This window comes from Cervus canadensis, chromosome 8 (assembly GCF_019320065.1).
Source record: "Cervus canadensis isolate Bull #8, Minnesota chromosome 8, ASM1932006v1, whole genome shotgun sequence".
NCBI classification, from domain to species: domain Eukaryota; kingdom Metazoa; phylum Chordata; class Mammalia; order Artiodactyla; family Cervidae; genus Cervus; species Cervus canadensis.
In genome coordinates this window covers 20,767,892-20,792,702 of record NC_057393.1, presented here as the reverse complement: position 1 = coordinate 20,792,702, position 24,811 = coordinate 20,767,892, and the positions used below count along the sequence as shown (strand labels likewise).

At 37.7% G+C, this 24,811-nt stretch overlaps 1 protein-coding gene across 10 annotated transcripts in view; it reads left to right on the top strand.

Annotated features, from left to right (window-relative positions):
• The window catches only part of ADD3 (adducin 3), a 133,070-nt gene that overhangs the window by 60,524 nt on the left and 47,735 nt on the right, over nucleotides 1–24,811 (top strand). For 5 of the 10 annotated variants that reach the window (XM_043475484.1, XM_043475476.1, XM_043475479.1 and 2 more), the window contains exon 2: nucleotides 22,356–22,401. The exons of 3 other annotated variants lie outside the window; for them this stretch is intronic. The gene's annotated coding sequence lies outside the window, so the exon portion shown is untranslated. Of the gene's footprint in view, nucleotides 1–8,717; nucleotides 8,834–16,346; nucleotides 16,369–22,355; nucleotides 22,402–24,811 lie in introns of those variants that run through there. 2 more of the 10 variants (XM_043475477.1, XM_043475480.1) reach the window with 2 other exon arrangements.

Sequence of the window (24,811 nt, the reverse complement as noted above, 5' to 3'; positions counted from 1 at the left end):
CTCAGCAATCGATTTGTCAGACTTCCTCAAACAGCCACTTTGTCTTCTTGCATCCATTTTTCTTGGAAATGGTTTTGGTCCCACCTCCTGTATGTTATGAACCACTGTCCATAGTTCTTCAGGCACTCTGTACCAGGTCTATTCCCTTGAATCTATTCACCTTTTAAGAGATGGTTAATAAAATGCATTGTTTTTGGAAGTATTATGCCATGGTTGAGTCAGTCACTTTTTCTTTTCTCATTTGAAGTTTGACAGCCTTCAGATACAATACAAACTCTTTTTTTTTTTTTTTTTTATGAGTGCTTTACATTTTTATTTACATTTCACAGTCCCCCTCTCTCCCTGTGTTCTGTTCAGGGAATGGCTCACACTCTGACTTCATGTAGGCTTGGGCTGGGAGGAGGTAGGGGTGGTGAAATCGCATCAGATAGAAAAGCATAACCCAAATCTTTTCAGGCTTCATAATTTTGTTCTTGCTTCTAAAAGGACAGTCACCTCTCATGGCGTGTTATGTGCTTTATACCCTGACTTTCTATTTACAGCTCCTTGGTGCGGGGCGAGAGTGCCAGCCCGTGGCACTGCTGAGGAAGACTGGCGGGAGCTGTGGGGCGAGGCCTCCACTTCCCAGTGACGCTGTTTCCAACTCCCAGAACTCCTGGGATGAGCTGAGAGTCCTCAGGATGTGGCTTGTGGCAGACACGACGTGAGGAGAGCCTGCCCGCTCCTTCCTGGGCACCGAGTTATAGCATATTTCTGTGTCCACTCTCTTGCTAGTCTGTTGTACCTTTTGACACAGTCAGGGCCGGAGACCACTGGGACCGCAGGATGTCAAGGCAGATGCTGCCGTTGCTGTTGATGTTGGGATGGTAAATTTTGGTTGTGAAAACAACAATCATCTCCCACAGGTCCTGCAGAGCACTGGGCAGGGGGGTCCCTCTGCAAGTCAGTTAATTCCTTCTGGATCCTCTTCAGCGCCATCTTACCCCCGCTGCTGGGGACGGAGGCGCCTGGCCCGGGGCTGCCAGAGGCGGCCCGCTGCCGGCTCGGCCGCCGCGCAGCGCTGCCAATACAAACTCTTAAGTTTGATTATCTTTTGTCTTAAATTGGGATAATGCCTAATCTTTAGACCTACTATTTCGCTGAATTTCAGCTTCAGCTCTGTTAGGCTTGACTCATCAATCACTGTAAATTATGTTGAATATTTTTTTTTTAATCCAGAAAAAAGCTATTTTGAATATTAACCAAATCTCACTTATCTTCAACCTTTTCTATATGACTTTTCTGTAATTGCTTCCTCTTTAAATCCTGTATTACTTCTTTTAACAAATAACCATCTATCAAGTATTAAACAGATGAAGGACATTATTCATTTACCATTCATATTTTTTTAATTTGCCTGTGCTAGGTCCTGAGGCAGCGTGCCTTGCTGTTTCTCACAGCACGTGTGAGAACTATGTCAGTGAACAGACAGCTGTGAGTCAGTGTAATGGGTGCTGTATTGGAGGTGAGCCACAGGGACTTGTGGCTTTAAACTTCAGGCTGGAGGCTTTCCTTCATAAATCCATCTTTGAAAGGGAGACAAAACTAGGGTATTCCTAAAGGAGAAATTATGGAATATAGTCAGAGATGCCCGCAGGTAAGAGTTCATTTCACCAACGTGAGGCCATCATTATCTTCTTTTTTAAAGAATTGGAGTATAGTTGATGTACAGTGTTGTGTTAGTTTCATGTGTTACACATGTATTTATATCTATTCTTTTTCAGATTCTTTTCCCTTATAGATTACTATAAAATATTGAGTATAGTTCCCTGTGCTATAGTAGGATCTTGTTGTTTACCTATTTTATATATTGTAGTATGTATATTTTAATCTCAAACTCCTAATTAATATTTGTTGAACATAATATGTGTTGAACTATCCCCCAGATTTAAACCCTCAAGCTGTTTCTAATATTATAAGGAACCTGTCTAGTCAGTACCCTTTTCCTGTCTCAGAGCATTTTAAATTCTCAGAAGGAAGTAGGATGTTGAGTCAAAGTGAATAAACAGTTTTGATTCTTGATACATGAACACCATGGTCACCATTCTAATCAAGGTTATCCATGCTGTATTATCACTTCTGAGAACAATTAGTTTGGGGAAGAAAGGCCATGCTGAGAGGAAGAGCTCCTCTTTAGCACTCGCACACATGCCAGGGCCACCTCTGACTTACGTTTCATAACTCTGGGTGGCGGACTTTCTGTGAAGATAACACCTACATAGAACTCACACACCTCTTACTGCCTCAGCTTTGGTTTGTTTTTTGTCTAGGCCTTTTTTCTCCCTTTGACTTTTGCTCCTTCTGTTGAATCTCTTGTACTGTTTGGTTGCCCCTCAACGACTGGGTTTTCTTATCGCAGAGCCTCCCCACACTGTGTGTAAAAGTGTCTTATGTGAAAATGACTTGTAATGAAAAATCACCACTCTGCTTTTCATCTCCATTGCCACTGGTTGTATGAGTTTATTTGCTTAACCTCCTTGAGTCTCAATATTCCCATCTATAAAAGGAGCCTGATAGGGTTGTTGTGGGTGGTACATGAGATAAGTATATGAAGCACACCACAGCCTGAATTATTCTAGTGGCACTTCCAACTGCTTGGTGGTAGCCACTTTTCTTAAAACACAGAAGTTTACACATGCTTGGCTTTTAATCTAAAAATTTTGTGCCTGTTCATGTGCCCTATGATTATCTCCCTGCACGCCCCCCCCCCCCATTTTTCTGGCACTTTGCTTTCCTTTTTTGGTGAGTATTCAGCCTTAGTTGTTTTGCTTCTTTGATCATACCAAGTACCCACTTACCCAGGCACGTCCATTCAGCAGATAGTCATGGACGGTTTCAGTGTGCTAAGCTCTGTGCTAGGTTTTGGGATAGAGAGGTGCTCTCATTCAAGGAGGGGAAAACACAGGGAAGCAGCCAGCTGGTAGGGGGAGTTCTGTAATGCTATTACTTTAAGCATTGTGGAAACCCAAACCCACGCGAAGGAATTTTAAATTTGTTTGATAAGATCAGAAAAGTAGGTTAGCTTTTAGCTGGACCTCTCATTTGGTGGATAAAAGAAAGATCATTTCAGGCAAAATGAGCTGTTTATACAAAGACAGGTAAAAATGTAAGGTAAATATAGTCACTATGAAGTCAGAAGAAAAGGAAAAGCCTTTTTTTTCAGATGTGAAAAACTTCTTGCATCAGTGCTTGCGTTATTTTCTTGGCATATATATGCAAAATGAGAGCAAATATAGGGGTGGGGTAGCACACGCACTTAGAAGCAATATGTGGAAAGTGCATATTGTTGAACTGAACTTCGTACTGTCAATTTTCCCTCCACTTGCTATGTTTCTTCCCTTTAATCATTTACTGTATGCCAGGCACTTTACGACGGCTGTTTCTTTTAATCCATACAACTCTATGAACTAAGATTTTCCTCATTTAGCAGATGAGAAAACTGAGACTCACAGGTGTTTAAAAAAACTGAAACTTAAAAACTTGTTTCAGATGTATAGCCTTTAAGTGGTTGAACTCTTCCTTCAAACCAGTGTTATCTCCAAAGTTTCTGTTCTCTTCACCCTTAAAATGTGGAGCTGCAGCCAAAGAGCCTTAGATTAGGTCCACCCAGTAAATTGCTGAGCAGTTGGATGACTGGTACAGACAACCAAAGCTTTCTAAGTTTTTTTCCTTCGCCCAAGAAATGCAGTAATTGGAGCAGATGAATCTACACTTCCTTTTAACCTTATGATTTCTTCTTAGGCTCCTTCCATCTGTTTCATTCATATCTGATCATTTTGTTCAGCCAAGTATAAGTTACGTGATGTAGTAGAGAATGTTCTGATCTCCAGGTTGCAAAGACATGACTACTTGGAGTTGTTTAAAATCACTTTTGAAATCAAAACAGTGATTGCCTCTGGGAATGTGGGAGAAGGAGATTGCCTAGGAAAAGACATGACAGAGGTTTTCTGGGGTAAAGAAAATGTTCTATATCTAGACAGGAGTTGGGGTTATACAGGTGTACACTTACATCTTTTCTGCAACTTCATTGTTGGTACATTTTGTACCAAAAGAAAAAAAGTGATAAGCAAACACTGAACTTTAGTTAATGATATGCCTGCTGAAGTATTTAGAGAAAGTATACAGTTCACTTCAGTCACTCAGTTGTTTCCAACTCTGCGACCCCATGGACTGCAGCACACCAGGCCTCCCTGTCCATCACCAACTCCTGGAGTTTACCCAAACTCATGTCCATGGAGTCGATGATGCCATCCAACCATCTCATCCTTTGTCATCCCCTTGTCCTCCCGCCTTCAATCTTTCCCAGCATCAGGGTCTTTTCCAGTGAGTCAGTTCTTCGCATCAGGTGGCCAAAGAATTGGAGTTTCAGCTTCAGCATCAGTCCTTCCAGTGAATATTTAGGACCGATTTCCTTTAGGATGGACTAGTTGGATCTCCTTGCTGTCCAGGGGACTGTCAAGAGCCTTCCAAAACCACAGTTCAAAAGCATCAATTCTTTGGCGCTCAGCTTTCTTTATAGTCCAACTCTCACATCCATACATGACTACTGGAAAAACATAGCCTTGACTAGATGGACCTTTGTTGGCAAAGTAATGTCTCTGCTTTTTAAGAAGCTGTCTAGGTTGGTCATAACTTTTCTTGCAAGGAGCAAGCGTCTTTTAATTTCATGGCTGCAGTCACCCACCATCTGCAGTGATTTTGGAGCCCCCCAAAATAAAGTCTGTCACTGTTTTCACTGTTTCCCCATCCATTTGCCATGAAGCGATGGGACCAGATGCCATGATCTTAGTTTTCCGAATGTTGAGTTTTAAGCCAACTTTTTCACTTTCCTTTTTCACTTTCATAAAGAGGCTCTTTAGTTCTTCACTTTCTGCCATAAGGGTGGTGTCATCTGCATATCTGAGGTTGTTGATATTTCTCCTGGCAATCTTGATTTCAATTTGTGCTTCATCTGTACACTTTCATTGTACAGAAAGTGTACAATTTCCTGTAATTTACTTTAAAATGCATGAAAGGTAAGTTAGATTAATGGATGGAAAGAGAAATGGGTAGTTGAAGACGTGTGATAAAGTATAGTACAGTGTTAATGATAAAATCTAGCTAGTGCATGTATGGTGCTCACTGTAAAATTCTTTCTAATTTGCTGTCTATGTAAAAGTTTTTTTTTTAATGTAAAAGTTTTAAGAATAAAATAAATACATATGTATTAGTATTAAATACAATAAATTCTTGAGGAGAAAAAAATGAGCTGCCAAAGTGTCATATCTCCAGCCTCCTCATTTGAATGATCTTTGTTAGTACCACCCAAGGCTCTAGTTAGACTGTCATGAGTTTAAGTGACCTGATATAAACAACTCAGGGAGATCTTTGCTTTCCTTAGCCAATCTTGTAGGTGGGGCAGGTTCCTTCCCTTAGACATTTCAAACTAGTCTAAGTGTCCCTCAGAGCTTAAGCTTGCCAAGCAAAGCTCATCTCTTTTGCTGTTTGAGTCAGTAACAGTTATACCATATTTCTAGAAACTAGTGTGCCCCGCAGCCAAGGTTAAACTTTTCTTCTCCTCCCTTTCCTACCCCAGATATATCCTCGATCAGATGAGGATTGTTAAGGATAAAAGCGTTCTTTGGTTTTGTGCTTTGTTTTCAGTCTACCACTTGTTTGAGATGCCTTATATTTCTTTCACAAATCACACTTCGTGCTTTCACAGCACTTTAGTTGGAGACAACTTCTCATTGTGCTGGTTTGAGTTCTGGCACTTCAGAGCATCTTCATTCTGAAGATTATTTGGAGCAGAGAGCTTTTCTTCTCTTCATTGGTTGAGCCTTAGCCCCTCCCCGTATGTTCAGTCACTCAGTGGTGTCCAGCTCTTTGTGACCCCCATGGACTGCAGCTGGCCAGGCTCCTCTCCCCCGTGGGATTTCTCAGACAAGAATACCGCAGTGGGCTGCCATTTCCTACTCCAGGGGGTTTTCCAGAGCCAGGATCCAACCCACATTTCCTGTGTCTCCTGCTTTGGCGGGTAGATTCCTTACCACTGTGCCACCTGGGAAGCCCTAGCCCCTAGTGGTACCCAAATTGAGTATGCCATCCAAGTTGTGTTTGAAAATACTGGCATTGGGAGTGTATGAACTCTTGTGCAGCAAAAGAAGAGAGGGGAGGTGTTTGGAACGATGAATTCAATCATGGGATACCTAGTTTATTTTTTAAAAAATAAAGTTAAATTGGTAAAATCTGTTTTGAATTATTTTGTTCTAAAAATGACTTTTTCTTTTCTATAACTCTCATGACAGTAATTAATCACAAGTCATTTTACATACTGAAAACACAAGTTATTGACATGCTGTGTGTTTGAAAATAAAGTATAACAAAATGACATTTTACAAAATTTAAGTGAAACAGACATTTGAGATAAAATTGGAGTTGGAGGGGAAGGGAGAGAAGGGGATAGAATACTTCTTGAGTTTCACATGAGTCTCTGGCACTCAGTAGAGAGTATTTTTATTTAAAACCCACAAAACTGATGGGCAGAGGAAAGGAGAAATTTGATTGCTTGAGAGTTATCCTAGAAGATTGGATCTGTAAATTTACATGAATCCCTGAAATGGGCAGGTGTATGTGGGTGCCAAATAATGTCTGAACTAACTCAGAAAAACTCACTTTTTTGCATGACTGTGGTGAAAGCATTGCTTCCCAACAACTTTCACGTTTATAAGGATTTTTTTTTTTTAAGGACTAACTACACATTGGGCAAGCAGCTCTGTAGTCCAAAAAGTATTGGCTGGATTTAACGTACTGGGGGCATGTGGATTCTGAAAAATGTCACACCTTGTCTATGCCAATAAATCAGAGTGTCTATGCTTGATACTAAATCTGATGTTATTGGCAAATTTTCCTCCTTATTGGTAGGGTGATACTCAGAAGGGAGAAATTTTTTCCCTGTATTTTGCTCTCTCTCTGAGGTGTTCTTACAGTTTCTTTTTCTTTTCTTTTCTTTTTTTTTTTCCTTAAAGCTATGAAATAATACTGGCAAATCCCAAGAAAACTAGCTCTGGATTTCATTTTGTCTCTTCAACTCTGTGTGATCTTGTGCACATTCCTGACATGTTACAAACAGCTTGTGTCTCTGCATGTGCAGTATCCATTTTCAGTGGTGAAAGCCCCAAAAGGAAACAGACTGATTCTTCCATGCACAAACAGCTGGGCAGTTGTGGATGGAATTAATTGTTGATATGTATTGGCTGTGTTTTTCTTCTCTTGTCATTTCCTTTGCAGCTGTGAAAGTGAAATTTGACTTGAAAACAGACATTTCCAACAGTGCAAATCCAAAAAGTATCAAGATGGGACTCTTCAAATAGAATATCTAACTGCTACCTTTAAGTTGCTCAGTTTGGAGGTTAGATGGGGAAGAGCAAGGGATGGCAGCAGGTGATTCATAATTACATATATGGATGAAAAAATAATTATATCAGGCAGTTGGACTATGAAAGGTAGATGTTAGAATGGGTTGACTTATATGGCAAGAGTGACCTTATAATCCAGCAAAAGGTTAGATCAGTCAGCACCTATCTCCTGAAAGAGGGTGTTCTAGGCCATCTCTCAAAATATTGAAATTTCAGTACTCCAGACTGATTTATTGTTCCATTGTGAGGGAGTAGCAGTTAGAGAGGGTAATGTGACAGCATGTATCATTAAAAATATTTTCCCAGTCTTCTCCCAGAGCTTTTTCCATTGTTTGTGTTAAAGTCTATATAAATGATTATATAGCTTATTTTTTACATGCTTAGGTATTTTACTGAGAAACCTGTTTTTTTTATTTCATCAGTTATAGGAGTTCAGTTAATAATAACTGGTTGTGTCTCTGTGCATAGAGAAAGTAGTATTGATTAAAATCATTTTGAACAATAATCATGTTTAATAAGTTTCAATAACTGAAATTTTAAACACTGTTAAAGGTTTTTAGACAGTATATATACATCCTATTGAATATCTTATATGGAAATAAATCAGAAAAAATTAAAGCATGGAGTTATTTGAAAAAGTGAGTGATTGCAACTTTTTTTAAAGCCCAGTGTGCATATTAATGATTTTCATCAAAATAATTTCCCCTTTTATGTGTTTATTTCAATATCATGTCAAAGCATAAATCAAATTCCTTGTTTTTGAAGGCAACTCTTGCTAATTAGTTAATAAGAAAATGCTTTTGTTGTTTCTGCATTGCCAGGAGAACTGGAGCATTGGTAGAAAAGGATAGGTAATGCTTGAACGTGTTCAGTCCCCTGTCTTAGCCAAATAGGCCAAAGTCAAGTTCTCCAGCAGTATTGCTGACACCTTGAGATATGCAGAAGCTGCTGTTGCTAAACTTAGAAGTTGGCATGGTTGGACTTCCTTTATAGTAATCCACTTCCACCTATCATTCTGTTGGCTGAGCTGCATGATCTACCTTACATTTTGTATTTACTTTCTTCACGAAAAAGCAATGTCCGTATTTCATTCTGTGGCAGGAAAGCTGATCTACAAACCTGAAATTTCCCCCCATCTCTTTGAAGACAGTTAACGAATTAATTTTGACTCTGAGGCGCTGCAGAGTGTTGTGGCAACACTAACGTGCAGTTTGCCCTCACTGAAGTCGGCCTGGGTGTGTTGTTTCCCCTAGAGTGAGCTCCACCCTTGCTCTAACCGCACGGTGTGGATATCTCACTGTTTAAAACAAAGTTCATTTTTAGGGCAGCGTTGCATCAGAGTTGCCACACAAAAGCCGGCTTAAGAAAATTACAGCAGCTTCCATTCTTTTTAATAAGTAAGTACAAAATTGTCCATTGTAATCCTGAGAGCTCACAGCTTTAGGGGGAAGCAGAGATAAGATAGATGGTTAATTTTGTGCCAGTTGCTACCAATGTGCAATATTCTTCTTGGGGAGGAGCCTATGTCTTTACCAATCAACTAAATTTTTTCCTGTTAGTTCACTTGTCTGCTTTTTGGCTCTCTTGAACAGTTTACTGAATTGTTCTTAATTGTTTGGGGGGATAACATTGACTGTTTAAGGAAAATACTGATAGTCTCTCATGTGCTAATTGTTTAAGAGTAAAATGCTTAAAGTCATGTTTTACACTGAATATATTGGACTCATTAATAGCATAATCTGGCAATACTGTATTTCAAGACATTATGGCATGAACTTTGTGTGTAAGAGTGGGTTCATTGAATTAAAAAAAGGCAGCATCTAAAGAGCCTTTATTTCTGTCATAATGATGCTTTGTCCTCCTGCTGTTGGGTGTTTGTCAGAAGCGTTGGGGAAGGCTGAAGCCCAAAGTTCTGCTCCATGCCTTGTCTGTGCCTCTGTGTTCTTTCTAGAGTTTGTGACGTGAACGTTAAGTTGAACTATAGGAGATGTATTGTTATTCAGTGAGGGCCGCATTCATCAATAATTCTTTGCAAATGGGGGCTAACTTTTCTTTTTCTCACATATTGGAGTTCTGTTTGGAGTGGGTTTTAAATGCCTGTGAGTATTTAATTCTGCACTGACCTGCGAGGGCACGATGGAGGGCGGCTGTGCTGCGTGATGTCTCCACTGCTGTCTTCCTCCTGCAGGTTCTATGTGCCCCCTTGTGGGGCAGACACACCCACTTGATACAAGCAAGTTGAATCATTTGCCTTAGTTGAAATCTAAAGCTGAAAGATAAAAACCATATGATTATCTCAATAGATGCAGAAAAAGCCTTTGACAAAATTCAACATCCATTTATGGACATATGCATTAATTTAAGTTGCACAAATTTTTCCTTTGGAAACCATTGCAACTGTTCAAATAATTCACTGTTGTAGAGTGCACTGAAAATTATTTTGCCATATTTTAAGTAACACTGGCTTTAGCTGAGTACAACGTCTCAGCAGTCAAAGACACGTTTTTTTGTTTGTTTTTTGTTGCTCTTTATCTTTCAATTTGTTAATGTGGTGTATTACATTGATTGATTTGCAGATATTAAAGAATCCTTGCATTCCTGGGCGGGGGCGGGGGGAGAAATCTAAAGGTGTGTGTTGAAAACAGATTTTCTGTAAAGCTTGCAGGGGTGACATTGTGTCATCCTTTTTGGACTTGGATTTCCTACTTCAGCTTCCTCTTGGTCGAATTACTACTCTTTGGTAGTAGTAATGTGTTGAGCTATTTTCTAACATCACAAGAATATAAGAATAAAGTAAAAGCATGGTATCATAGAAAGAAACACTAGCCTGGAAACCAAGAGGCTTTTACTTTGGACACTAGTTTCTTTATCTGTGAAATTAGGAATTTGGGTTAGCTTTCTAAGACCTTTTCCAGCTTAGAATACTCTTGTTCTCTTGGTAAAAGAATCATGCCTATTCCAGAGATGCTAAAGGGAATGCATTAGATTTGAGAAAAAAAAATGTTCAGATGTTAATCCAGAAACATTCTTACAAATGACGTTAGAACTAAAGCTTTGCTTTAAATAAACTGCATGTTCAGAAATTTGGGGGGAATTTGCTATTTAGTATCTGAGCAGTAGAATTAGATATATAAATCATCTTCTCAACAAGAAAGTAAATTTTCAAGCTGTAACTTGGTGAATCTCTTGCCTCAGGTGTTTTGTAGACATTTTATTAAATGTTGCCTATACTCAATGTGGGCTTCCCTGGTGGCTCAGTTGGTAAAGAATCTGCCTGCCATGCAGGAAACCTGGGTTCGATCCCTGGGTTGGGAAGATCCCCTGGAGGAGGGCATGGCAACCCACTCCAGTATTCTTGCCTGGAGAATCCCATGGACAGAGGAGCCTGGCGGGCTACAGTCCATGGGGTCGCACAGAGTTGGACTGCAGTGAGTAAGCAGCAGCAGCATACTCAGTGTACAGTTATTAGTTCTGTAACCTTGGGTAAGTGGCTTTCAATCTTTAAAAAATATATATATTTTGCATCATGACCCAATACATGTACCACATACATACCACTTAATCCCCAAAATAAATTTCTCTTAGCACAAAAAACACACTGCTGTATTTTCTGTTCTGAGTCATTAAAAAAAAAATTGTTTCAATCCACTGAGTTAAATGACCTCTGCCATCCCTTTGAACTCTAGGAGAATATAGTTACTCCTGGACTTTTATAGTTGCTCCAGAGCAAAACGTGCCAACAATATTGAAGTTAAAATTCAATAAATATTGAAGTTAAAAGCTTTTCTAGATAGATTTCATTTAGAATTGTTACTGAAAGTCAGTAGGTGAGATATCTCATACTGTATCTTATTTTTTCTTGTAATTGTTATGTAGTGTAGAGAAAATGGTCTTTTTTTTTTTCTTAGCCCTATTATATAGCTGGCATCAAATCCCTTCCTCTTTACCTCCAGTGTGCTATACAAATTTTATTTATGCCTATTGTATTAGTGAAAACTAACATACCATGACATGAAAAGGGTTAGAAAGTCTTTTCCAGAGAAATAAATTGTGTGTCATGTAGATTAGATAGAGTATCAAATTAGCCTTGATAGACCCTATCTTTGTTTTCCTCAGAGTTTTCCCAGGGCTCAGTATAAGTTTCTCTGATTTAATGGACTTCTAAAAAGTATTAATTTTGTACCTTAAAAAATGCACATGAAAAAAGATGAGACAATATAAAGGACATAAGACAAAATGTCTCTTTCTCACCCTGTTTGAGCCCTGTGTCCTGCTGGGTACTTTCTTCTCTATTTTTTCCAGAAAATTTCTATGAATATGAGTGTATATCTTTTTTAAAAATCCAAATAAAATTATATTCCACATAAACCATTGTGTATCTACCTCATTCTTTTTAATGGTTGTATGGTACTTCAATGTATGGATGGATATACTATCATTTATTTAAGCATTCATCTTTTGATAGATACCTGGATTATTTCCATTCTCCCTTATCAGATATACTTAGTCTATCAGTCTTCTCTCCTACCTCCATTTTGGGACAGAACCTAAGAACCTAGGTGCTATTGGAAAGGGGTGAGAGTGCTGTGTGGAAATGGAAAAACCCCTCACCACCTTTTGTTCCTCTGGATAGAACACCAAAGTAGGCCCCACTGTCCCGACTATCATGAGTGTCTAAGACTGCCCTGGGAGTCATTTTTCAGCAGATTAATGAAATAACATTGGGTTCAAAGTCTGGTAACTAGAGTGTGAGTAGGTCACTTAACCCCCTTGATCTTCAGTTTTACCATCTATAAAATGACATTGAAATAGATGAGCTTTAATGTCCCTTCCAATTGTAATAGTTACATAGTGTTTTTTAATATTGGCTTAAGCTCTAGAACCCAAATTGTATGAAGTTTGTTATTTAAATTAAAAACATCTTTTGTGTATATTATGTGGTCTGTAATTTGTTTGACCTGCCATATGGTCTAAGCTATTTGAAAGTTTAAGAATGTAAAAAAAAAATAAAAAGAGAAGTTGAATAATATATGGTATTTTACATAAACTCTCCTTTTCCTTAAAAAAAAAAAAAAATCACTTTCAGAAGTATAAAACCTTTTCCAAAAGTAAAAGCAAATCTTTTTATCAAGCTTTTGAATATTTAAGGAGAAGATTCTGAGTGAGGTGATGTTTGTTTTTAAAATGGATCTTTGTAATTTTCAATGAATCCAGCCATTCAGAGTTAATCCTAAGGGCTTTGAAACTTGGCTTCAGTCCACTTGTTTAAATTGTTTTCACATTCTAGCCCTCTAATCCATCTCCTTGTTTCATTGAATGCTAAAATTGATGTTGCTTGACATAGCTGAAGTTTTTTGATTTGGTGCTGAGGAAGCAGTCTTAGAGGTGAACTGTGCACTCCCATCCTGCCAGCAGAGTTATCAAGTTACACAGCGAAGTTACAAAGTAACAGAAGCAGGAGTTTTTGCTGTATCACATGTAGGATGTTTAGCATTGCCTATTTCACAATTCTTATAATTCTGTCAAATGACAGCTATCCTGAAAGCAAAATGGAATAAGAATGTCTTCATTTGATTTATATCATTACAACAGGGAGATAAGATGACATTTTCTTGGCATGGAAGTAGAGGAGTCTGTGTGTGTGTGTGTGTGTGTGCTGGTGACCCTAGCTTCTTAGCAGAAAGCGTGACATACCTTGAATAAGTGTGCTTCCCTGAAACCTGAGAGATTGTTATCCAAATAATGCTAGTATTCCATGTTAGTTTTCCTATCAATTGTTTGGCATAGTTCAGTTTAGCAAAATGTATTGAGGACCTTCTAGGAGCCAAGGACTGCATTAAATAGTGGGAATGCCAGGTGATAGAGACAGGCTCACCATCATCTACTAAAATGACAACTGTTATTTCTTCCATTGTTGCAGTTTTCCAATATCCACTGGTAAGTAGAACTGGGCAGAGACAGTTCTTCAAGTTTGAGAAAATAAATGAAAACAAAGTATATTTCCGGTATTTAATAAGGGGTATTAATGTCTTCTTAGGGTAGTGTCAGTTACTCTTCTGTGTGTGGGTCTGCTGGTGACATCAGTGTCCCACTAATCAAATTCTAAATGAAAGAAACACATTTGTGATATGTGGATTAATTGAGCCCTCATTTTTGCCTATTGTTGCACTTATTGTACCTCGTATTTTGTAGTGGCTTAAACAATTGCTTGTATGAAACTAACCTAGAAAATGGTCACATCATGTCTTGATGGCATATCACAATATCCTTGTCAAGCTACTTCATCCATTGTGGCATTTACAACTAAGGAAATTATCCAGAGTTAGAAATATACAGGATACTTCTGCCTACAGGATGTTGAACAAACTTTGTTTAGTACCTTTGAAACCATTGTAGAAAAACAGTCCCAGGATAGCAAAATCAGTCAAGTAGATTGTCGTTTGAACTGAAGCAGAAAGCTTTTTAAACAAGAGAGAAATGGTCTAATCATTACTCTTGGTCTGTTATGTATGCAGTCCCAGAAGGGACTGCTTTTTTCTCCTTTGGAGCCCAGCTTTTGGCCAGAGTCCTGTGACACACAGTGGGAATTCACTTCCTATCAGGAAACGCTGTTTTTCAATGTATTATCTTGTTGAGACAACCACAGTGGACAATAGGCTATTAATGTATTAGAACAACAAGTGTCATAACTAAGCCAATATTTGCTTTGTTTTGAGTGTTGCCCTAAAAAAAAAAACTTTGGCCAGGCTTCAGAATATGTTTGACCATCAGTAACTGCTGGGTACAAAAGCCATGAAAGTTAAAAAGAACAAAGAAGAAAAAAGTGCTTTAATAATGGAGATGAACTTTTGCAGGTTTACTCTACTCACTTCCTATCAACAGAGAGAGAAGAATAAATTATTTCAGCTACGTTTTTGGGGGTATGAAAAATGTCCATTTAAAAGCCTGGTTTGAATTTTGGAAGCCCTACCAAGAAACTGGTATAAAGAAAAAAGCCTCCAATTCAAGTTCTCTTACAAAATATCAAGCCTTCAAAAGCTGTTACTTTTATAATGAGTGATTAAGAAGAAAACTCCATTCAGGGGGTGGTTAGTTAACATCAAGTCACTACTATAATTATGTGATAAGACTACAATAAAATTTCAGATTTAGAAGGTTGGCCTGGAGGTCATCTGTTTCAAACCACCTCACTTTATACATCATGAAATTCAGACCTTACCTCTTCAATGAAACCTTCCCTTACTATCTTAATCCAGAATTCTGTTTATCAGCAGTCCTCAGCAACTCTTAGATATCTTATTTATTTTTGCATTTTTCCAAAACAGTTTAATTAAAAAAAGGTGAAGAATCAGAAAAAATTAGGGGATGGGGAACCCAAAAGAGATATGATGTGAGTCCACTGGCTCAGTCACAAAGAAATACCATTGTCAAAAAAGATGTTTGAGTTTAATACAAATTTTATACAAAGAAAATGTGAAAAAAAATACTTCCATATGCTAAAAGCAATTATGCTTCACAAATAAGGCCAGCTAGGCTACTTTTCTTCCTTTTTTTTTTTGACAACTGCAATTCACATGTTCTTTCCTGTTTCCTTTTAGTACTGTCTTTTTTTATTTCTTCTCTAATATGGGTAACTAGATGGAAACAGTACAGTTCGCATCCTCTTAGCAATATTGAAGAGAAAGGAAACAAGGCTAAAATGTACAACAGAATGTACTGGAATGATACCGTACAATTAATTTTTCTCATATACACACATCACCTTTTTGCTTTGTTCAATGCTTCTTGTTTTACACAACATACAAAGTGGTACTACGGCATATGTAGTGTAACAGACAGCACGGCGGTGTCCTGTTTCCCCTCCAGTTGCCTTTGTTTCGTGCTGACATAAAACAAAATGCCGTCATAAAAATATTACATACATGCTTCATCTCAGCTCTTAGATATCTTATTTTTATTTATCTTTCATTTGGCATTTGGCGTAAACTGGCTTGTACTGTCAGTTGTCTCTCCATGTAGTCAATAGAGAATTTTAATTCTCAATAATTAAAAAAGTTTTCAAGTGCAGGACCTAGATCTGTGCTTTATATCTCTTTATACTCTTTATCTAACAGCTGGATTAGTGGATAAGTCGCTTTTTTGGTTTTATTAAGATGATATTTTGTAGCATTATTTGTATCTGGCCTCAGAACACAGTGGTTAAAGAGCAATTTTTAAATTGCTCTTTTTATACCTTCACATTTTTTTGTGATTACTTTTCAGTCTGCTGTAGACGTTTCACACGTTTCATTACCTCAGCCGTCTTGGGTGCCTGGCCATTCGGATCAAACTGTGATTAGCCCAGTTTTCAAGAGTTGCTCTCGATTCTCTGTCCTAGTTTACTGGAGAATGGGATATTATAAGTCAGTAGCCCTACTCACCTCACTCAGTTTAATAAACCCTTACTGCGTAATGTTAGTAAATGTAAGTGGACGGTGAAGAAAGGAAGAAGATGTTGGCCCAGTTACTGGAGCAGACAGACATAAACAATTCAAAAGCAATACTGACTATGATCAAGTGCTTTGGGAATACTAAGGGGAGAGGCAATGAGGAGGGTAATTCTGATGGAGTTGGTTTTCTAATAGACCGCAAGGTGTGGATTAAGATTTGACTGGATGGAGATGAGCAGGGAAAACGTTCCAAGTATGTGAGAAATAAGGTGATCAGAGCATCAGGGAAATGGCTTTTGTTTGGGAGAGTCATCATTTTCCTCTAAATCTGTGAAGGATCCTAAAGTCTTTTCCATCCTATTTTCAGAGCCTGAATTTTAGAAACCCCCAGCCTGATTCTGAGTAATTTCTTTTTTATAGATGGGACTCCAGGATGCTTAAAAAAAAAAAACAACAACAACTTGAGGGAATGACTAAGAAAATAGTGTGTTTGGAAAATTATGGTAGGTAACTTTGTGTTACTCAGATGTAACGGTGAACCCAAAGGATTGTAGTATCCGTATTACCTTTTAGAAGTTTAAAATAATACTTTACAACTTTACAGAATACCCTTCCCTGACAGTAGAGATAAAAAGTAGACACAAAGTATTTACCAAACTCTGGAGAGCTACTTAAGTTACTAAGCTCCATGAAGATTGCTTTTTATCTGACAATAAAGTCTTGATGTAGGCTTTAAATCCAGCTAAATAGGCTCTATAGAACTAAACTGAGAGTCTAGTCTTTGTGAGCATCAGAAAAACAAGAATCCTACTCCAAGCTTGAATGTAAAATACAGCAGGCAACTTAAGTGGACCCTTCAGGCATGTATGAGTGGGCATAAAAAGCTGAGTCATAAAATATATTCTCCCTAGTGAATTACCTTGAAGGTTTAAAAGAGAAGTGTTCTCATTATCTAAAAATGGTATAAATGACTCTAAATTCTTATGAAAGCACACACCAAGAAAGTCTGTTTTGTGTGTTTTTAACCCTGAATACATACCTACAGACCCCTTAAACTCAAGAAACTGGTGCTTGAGGCACTGGGTGATTTTTCTTTCTCATGAAAGTTAACATCTAATGTACAGTAACTTTTAAAATTAGTTTATTGCCAAAACCTTTAGTTAAAGGAATTTTTTAAATGTTGTTCATATTTAAATAATCTCTTACATTGAGAGATCGTGTGATTGGCATTCTTTATATCATATGCTACTCTAAATAAGGTGAAAAGTCTTGAGTAAGATAGATTGCGGGACTGGTGTGAGTCACAGTCTCTTAGGACCTGTTTCTTCCTATGGAGACATGAGGGGGTGGTACTTTGTAATAATACTCTAACACCTTTAACTTCTAGAGATGCTCTTCCTCTTTTGCTTGTAATTAGATAATATTAGGAAAGACAGTATTTATTTCTTGGAGGAGTTGCCATTTAGATTTATAAATGCTGGTTGTTTCTCTGTTATCCTACAAAGGTATTTTTCCAGCCTCTTGTTTTTAATAAGCTTGCCTCTGTAAATTAAAGATGTTATTCTCATATTTTCTCTTTTCCCCTGAATCTGACATTAGATTTTTTAAATCTTCTTTCACATTTTTTTTTAACTTTTTATTAAGACTTCTGTTTCCAGCTGTGGAAACAGCTGATCTTCCCATCATCTTCAGTCTTCTCAATGTTCATGTCTGAAAAGAATCTGTCTCTTTTCTCTTCTATGAATTGTGATAAAATATCAAAATGTGTGCACACACATTTTCAAGATTCTTACTCATACTGACTAGGCTTACTTCTCAAGGCTAATTCTTATTGTATACCAGGTCAGAATCTAGACGTCTTTAAATGAATCTACAAGCCTATATGGCAGTAAATGTCTAATACAGTTCTAGATGAAATAATGAAGCATATGTAATCTAGACATTAGGATTGAAAGGACTCCCCGCACCTCTTTCTAAAGTTACAGTTTTAGATTGTACTTTGCAGAAGATAAAATATAGTTAATTGACCAAGGGATTTTACTTATTTATTATTGACTTGATATTCAAATTCTTGAGAGTCACACTCTGTACTTCATGCTTTTACATTCAGGTAAACTTGATTGTAAGAAAATACAATCTATGAAAACATATGTCTTAATCAAAGGGTTCACACTAGAGGTGGGGACTTGGATTTGGAGCTGAGTAGATAGAGGAGGAGTTGGAAACATTTACCAAAGGAGCTTAACCAGGTATAAATTTGAAATGACTCAAAATCTGAAAACCCTGAAGTTTAGTGATGGGGACAGGTATAGTAGAAGGTCAAGATACAACATAGTGTAGGTTCTGGAGCCCACATGCTTGAGTTTATATCATAGCTACACGCACATTGCTGTGTCACCTTGGACATGTAACTTCAATGTGCTGTTTGTTTGTTTGTAAACTGAGTATGGTAATAGCACCTACCTGCCTAAGGTTATTATGAGGATTAAATGAGAATTAAAACATGCTACCTTTTAAAACAATGTTAGGTAATATGCTCAGGAAATGTTGACTACTGGCCATTATCCCTGTCTTCATAAAAACGTTCAAAAATTGTGTTTTTAAAAAGTCTGGTGTAATTTGTTTAGTGGGAAAATGCAAAAGCTAAATTACTAAGAAGGATGGTGTTAGTAACAGAGTTGGAACGGCTGAATGCCTGACAAAGATCTGGAATCCAGGCAAGACCCTTGAGGACAGGACAGATTCCTCGCAACAGGCAGTAGGAAAAAGCCCAGGTGTGCGATTGTTAGTGTAAGGGAGGTTGGACAGTAGGTTTCAAACCCTGGCCTGTAGGCAGAGCATAGGAACAGGGTGATCTGGAAAGGGTGGCCATTGGTAGAAGTCTGGATGGGAATTAAAGCCAGGGAAGTCTGCATGGCATCTGCAGTCCCCTGCCAAAAATCAAGATTTGTGCTATTAGGTTACCTCAGGGAACAGTAGAAACTGATAGAAGGGTCTAAGACTAAAATCTGGGAAAGAGGGCCTTTAGAAATACTTTAAATACTTTTGAAAGTGTTTCGGAGTTACCTGATAGAAAGGCTTACCTGATAGAAAGGCAAGAAAGGCATTCCCTGGTGGTTCAGACAGTAAAGAATCTGCCTGCAATGCAGGTAAACCCAGGTTCAGTTCCTGGGTCAGGAAGATCCCCTGGAGAAGAGAATGGCAACCCACTCCAGTATTCTTGCCTGGAGAATTCCATGGACAAAGGAGCCTGACAGGTTACAGTCTATGGGGTGGCAAAGAGTTGGACACAACTGAGCAACTAACACGTTCACTTTTGAGTGAGTGAATGGCTACGAGAGAACAGAGTTTGATTATTAATAATCAGATAAAAGTATTGCTGAAGTGAAAGTCAAACATCAGAGTGGGAGCAGCAACAGCAGGTCTAACCTGATGCTGAGCTGCTAAACTAGTTTCTTAAGGTTTCTTGTAATCCTGGGGGCCCCCAGACCTGGCAGGAGGCTGAATCTGCAGGTTAGGGTTTAGTGATCCCTAATGTGGGGAGAGGGCAGAAATGCAGCTTGTGTGTACACGTGACAGGAAACCTGATAAAACTGAGTGCGTGCCTTTTTAAATTCACTCTTGCTTAATGAAAAGACATTCCATCAGACTGCAGTGTTTTGTAATTTGGTAACTGCCTTACTGTTTCAGCTGTGGTGGAACCAGTAGAGCCCACTGCATCTTTCATTTGTGGTTGATGTTCATTGTGAATCTTCATGGACTTTTACAAAGAAATTTCTGTTCAGAATCTGATATAACAGGAACATTCGTATCTTTTTGCTGCAGATTTTCTTGGGAACAGTGTTTCTTGGTCTAACATTGTGATAGTTTGGGAAAATCATGCCATTGTGGAAGACATTTATGTTGCATTGCCCTTACTTATATCAAATGATATATCAAATGTCATTTGGCTTGCTATTTTGATTTCTGTCTTTCTTAAAGAGCTGACTTTGATTTTGCAAAGGTGTGCTATCCTCCCCAACTGTTGTGATGGTAAAATGCCTCCTAAAATAGGTGTTATTAGGATGGAAATTCCATTGGAACAGTATGTATGTTAGTTTCCTAGGACTACCATAACAAAGTACCACACAATGGGTGACTGAAAACAACAGAAATTTATTCTCATACAGTTCTTGAGCACAGAAGTCCAAAATTTAGGGTGTCAACAGGGTTGGTTTCTTGTGGTGGCTCTGAGGGAAAAGCCATTTTGTGTCTCTCTTCTAGCTTGTGGTAGTTGCTAGCAGTCTTTGGTGTTCCTAGGCTTGTGACTGCATCAGTTCAGTCTGTGCCTCCATCACATGGCTTTTTCCCTTGTGTGTCTTTGTGTCCACATCTCAGTTTTTTCTTATAAAGACACTAGTCTTTATGATCTCATTTTAATTTGATTACAAATTAAGACCTTATTTTCAAATAAGGTCACAGTCTTAGGTAATGATATGAATTTTAGGGGATACTATTCAACCCAGTACAGTATGTAGTAAAAAAATTTAGATTTAAGGGATAATCCATTTGAAAATAATAGTTCCACATTAATAATTTAAAAAATGAACACTTTTGTGGTTGATAAACATCTCTTTCCATGGACTTCCACTTAAAATCATTATCAGAGTTCTGAATGACAGGTTATGACCAGTATTTTGGGAAATGATTTTCAAGTACTGTTACCTGTGTGTGCTCAGTCGCTCCAGTCTTGTCTCAGTCTTTGCGACCCGGTGGACTGCAGCCCACCAGGCTCCCCTGTGCATGGGATTTCCCAGGCAAGAATACTGTGGGTTTCCTCCTCCAGGGGAATCTTCTTGACCCAGGGATTGAACCCGAACGAACCGAATGCATCTCCTGCATTGGCAGGCAGGTTCCTTACCACTGAGCCACCTGGGAAGCCCCACTATTACCTGTGCTTAATAAATTACCTTTTCATGACACAGTCTTAGACTTTCCATAGAAAGAAAACAGATGAGGTTGTGATGATCTTGAAATCCTACTTACCATCCAAAATCTGGTAGGAGGAACTTCTTCAAATCAGATTTCTTTGCAGGAGCTATGTATTGAGTTACCTACAGCTTTTGGATTGACTTTGCTGTACTTTATAATTTATTATCATGAAATCCAGAAATCCTTAGTTGAGATACCTGAAATAGTAGATCAAAATGAATTCTTGGAACTAACTCATACCGTGGGTTCTTTAACATTTTCTGTATATTTTCCTTTGAATTTTTAAAATAAGAAACTTTACCTCATATTTTCTGTATCAGTCTTCCTCCTGTCTTCACTGGTCATAATGATGACATTAGGAATCGACATTAGAAGCACCATCTACAATAGCAACTCAGTTTACTAGATCAACCTTTTGGGTGAATGTTTTATTTTGCAAATTCAACTTGTTTTTAATACTGTAATGAACTTTTGTAGGATCATTTGCATTTCTTCAGAATGAGAAGCTAGAATTTCTTGAGTTCAGAATTTTTTTAAAAAATAGGTATATGTAAGGTTGGAATTTGAGGGAGTTAAGTTTTATATATTACTTGTATTCTGATACTCACTTTGGAAAAATTTTCCTGAGGTTTCAGAGGAGATATGCAGTAATAGGTAAGAGTGAATTTTCCTCAAACATTCCTCTCAAGAAAATGTCAAAAGTGGCGACTTTAAATTTTTCAAGCTCAGTACTGCACGAGTAAATTTTTTATTAAAAGCTTTTTTCCAGGACTAAATAGTAAAGAGCCAAAGATTTAAGGTATCTCCAGAAACTGAGAGCAGTGCCTCTTTCTTTAAAAATCATAATCTCCAGTGATTCCACTTTTTAAAACCTCTCATTTATCATGAGCTGTCAGGTTTTGGATAGTTTCCTGGATCTCAATTTAAAAATTTTCACTGATACCAGGGGACTTAATAACAGAAACTAAATGTCTTAGAGGCACATTTGAGTAATCAATCCACTAGTCTCTGTCAACTTTCTCTTAGGGGAAAAAAAAAATCCACCTTTTGGTTTTTTCCTAACCATTTCCAAATACACTCCATGTTGAAGACAAATGATGACTGGAGGGATATATACAGAATGTTCATCATATTTTGTAGAAAGGAGGGTATAGGCACCGAGGCCATGTGTTTTTGAATTCTGTAAGATACTTGAGAGAGTTCCTCTCTCTCTGGTTGTTTTACTCATCATTTTACAGGAATATATATATATTTAAAAATCAGTTTTATATTTGCTTTTTCAAATGATTCATGTTGGGAGCAATTTGAGCAAAGCCTAAAAAGTGATTTAAGTTTAGGCTTCAAAAAATTACACTTCTGAACTTTTGGTTCATGTCTTCAAGTTTGTAACTCTGTCCCTTGCATGCCTGTTAGAACTGGTCAATTTGACCTATTTATAATGAGAGCTTTTTCAGTTTACTGACAAACGTTTTTTCCAGTCCTAGCAATGTCTAAGCAAGTGACTTTCTCTTTTCCACAGCCCCTACTCTTCAAATAGAAGACCAGCTCACTGTTCCTTCAAACAGGTAATGCTGATCAATGCAATATTCTTCATCAACTGTTAATACCTTAGTGAGAAAGATTCATTTTGTTTGTCCAACAGTGAATGTCTCTAGTCTTTGAGTCACTTTGCTCAGTGTAACCCAGCAAGGACCTACTTGAACAACATTGTATTATGGATATATAGAACTACTACTGTGTTCCACTTACACAAGCACAGGGTGTATTTTTCATGTTTGCTAAAATAGTTTATCTTAATTAAAAGTATTACATTTATTTATAAAACAGTTTAAAGCCAAAATACTCCCAAAGCTGTGCTCTCCAATTGATACGTTTCCTTTCTCATGCTGAGCCAGCTATCAGTTTCCATTAAGTACAAGACCCTTAGAAACATGAAGGGTTGTTGTTACTGTTATTAGCTTGTTTTATTATTGTTGGCATTGTTTTCCTTGACTTTAAGACAGATTTTTTTTTTAATTGACGTATAGTTGATTTACAGTATTAATTTCAGGTGTGCAACATAGTGATTCCCTATTTTTACAGATTACACTCCATTAAAAGTTATTATAAGATATGACTATAATTTCCTGTGCTATACAATATATCCTTGTTGTTTATCTATTTTATACATAATAGAGTGTATCTCTTAACTCCATTCCCCTAATTTGCTCCCCTCCTCCTCTCTCCCCACTTTGGTAACCACTGGTTTGTTTTCTACATCTATCAGTCTCTTTCTGTTTTGCATATACTTTTTTTTTTTTAGATTGCACATATAAGTGATGTCATACAGTAGTTGTCTTTCTCTGACTCATTTCACTAAGCATAATATTCTCTAGATCCATCCATATTGCTGCAAATGGTAGCATTTCATTTTTTTCCCTCATGCCTGAGTAATATTTCGTTGTATATATATGCACCACATCTTCTTTATTCATTTGTCTGGCATTTGGGTTGCTTCTGAATCTTGTGTACATAAATAGTGCTGCTTTGAACATTGGGGTGTGTGTTATCTTTTCAATTAGTGTTTTTGTTTTTCTGGATATATACCCAGAATTGGAATTGTTGGATCATATGGTATTCTATTTTAGTTTTTTGAGTTAAGTTGAATTTCTAACTCAGGCCCAAATCAATAGTATCTTTTGCCAATCAACTGTAGATTCATTGAATCCTAGACTTTTGTGTTGAAGCTTAGAGTTTATAGTTTTATTTTAAAGGTGTACTGAACAGAAGTAAGGTTTCCCAGGTGGCTCACTGGTGAAGAATCCGCCTGCCAATGCAGGAGACACCAGTTCAGTCCCTGGGTCAGAAAGATCCCCTGGAGAAGGGAATGGAAATCCACACCAGTATTCTTGCCTGGAGAATCCCATGGACAGAGGAGCCTGGCAGGCTACAGTTCATGGAGTCTCAAAGGAATCGGACACAACTTAGCAACTAAACAATAGCAATAGAAGTCATTTCAGAAGAACAGAAAAAGGATTCAGAAATTTAAGAATGATTTGGATCAATTTTAGGATTCTGGCAGTAGACCACAGAGAATTAAATTTATACCAGTTTGGTAGCCATCCAAGACTTTTTTACTTTACTACTTTGAGAATATTTATCATTTCTGTTTTGGAGCTGAGTATTTTAATTCTAGAATATATTTTCAGGTGCCCAGTAAAGAAAGACAGTAATTAAGTCTGTAATAGCTGTATGTACTTGTAGGAAATAAAGCCCTTTGAGCTGTTCCATCTTTTTTGGTCCACTCTTCCACACCTAATTAAGGTCTATAACTGTGAGTTAATTCCTTGTTTGGTAGTCCAAGGCAAATTGCTAAATCTCAGGGTTTTTTTTTTTAATCTATATAGTGGAACTACTGCCAACATAATTTTTTTTCGAGGATGGATTTGTCTCATTATACATGAGATGAGATGGATGGCATCACCGACTCAATGGACATGAATTTAAGTAAATTCTGGGAGGTGATGATGGACGGGGAAAGCCTGGAGTGCTGCAGTCCATGGGATCGCAAAGTCGGACACGACTGAGCGACTGAACTGAACTGAACACAGTTAAAGACCCTCAACTCTTTTTCAAGTGATGCTAAATTAACTTTAGAGATAAAAATATAAACCTGAACATAATTTATTGGTAACCCAGGGCACAGTCAGTGTCATTCTGATAATTCTCATTAAGACATAACAGTTATCTGCTAGGTAACAATTACAACTTCCAAAATACTGATCATTGCCCGGGTGGTGGTGTTTTCATATGGACTTGAGCCAGTTTAAGGACGCTTACCCTGCATGTGTTAATTAGTTCCTCTTTGTTTGAAAAACAAAATTGTATGGAATGTTCCATGATATTTTATGATACTACTCATCTTTGCCTATCTTACTAAACTTCTTGGTCTGCCCATCTCCTAATACTCCTTATTCTTATGTATCTTATTTATCT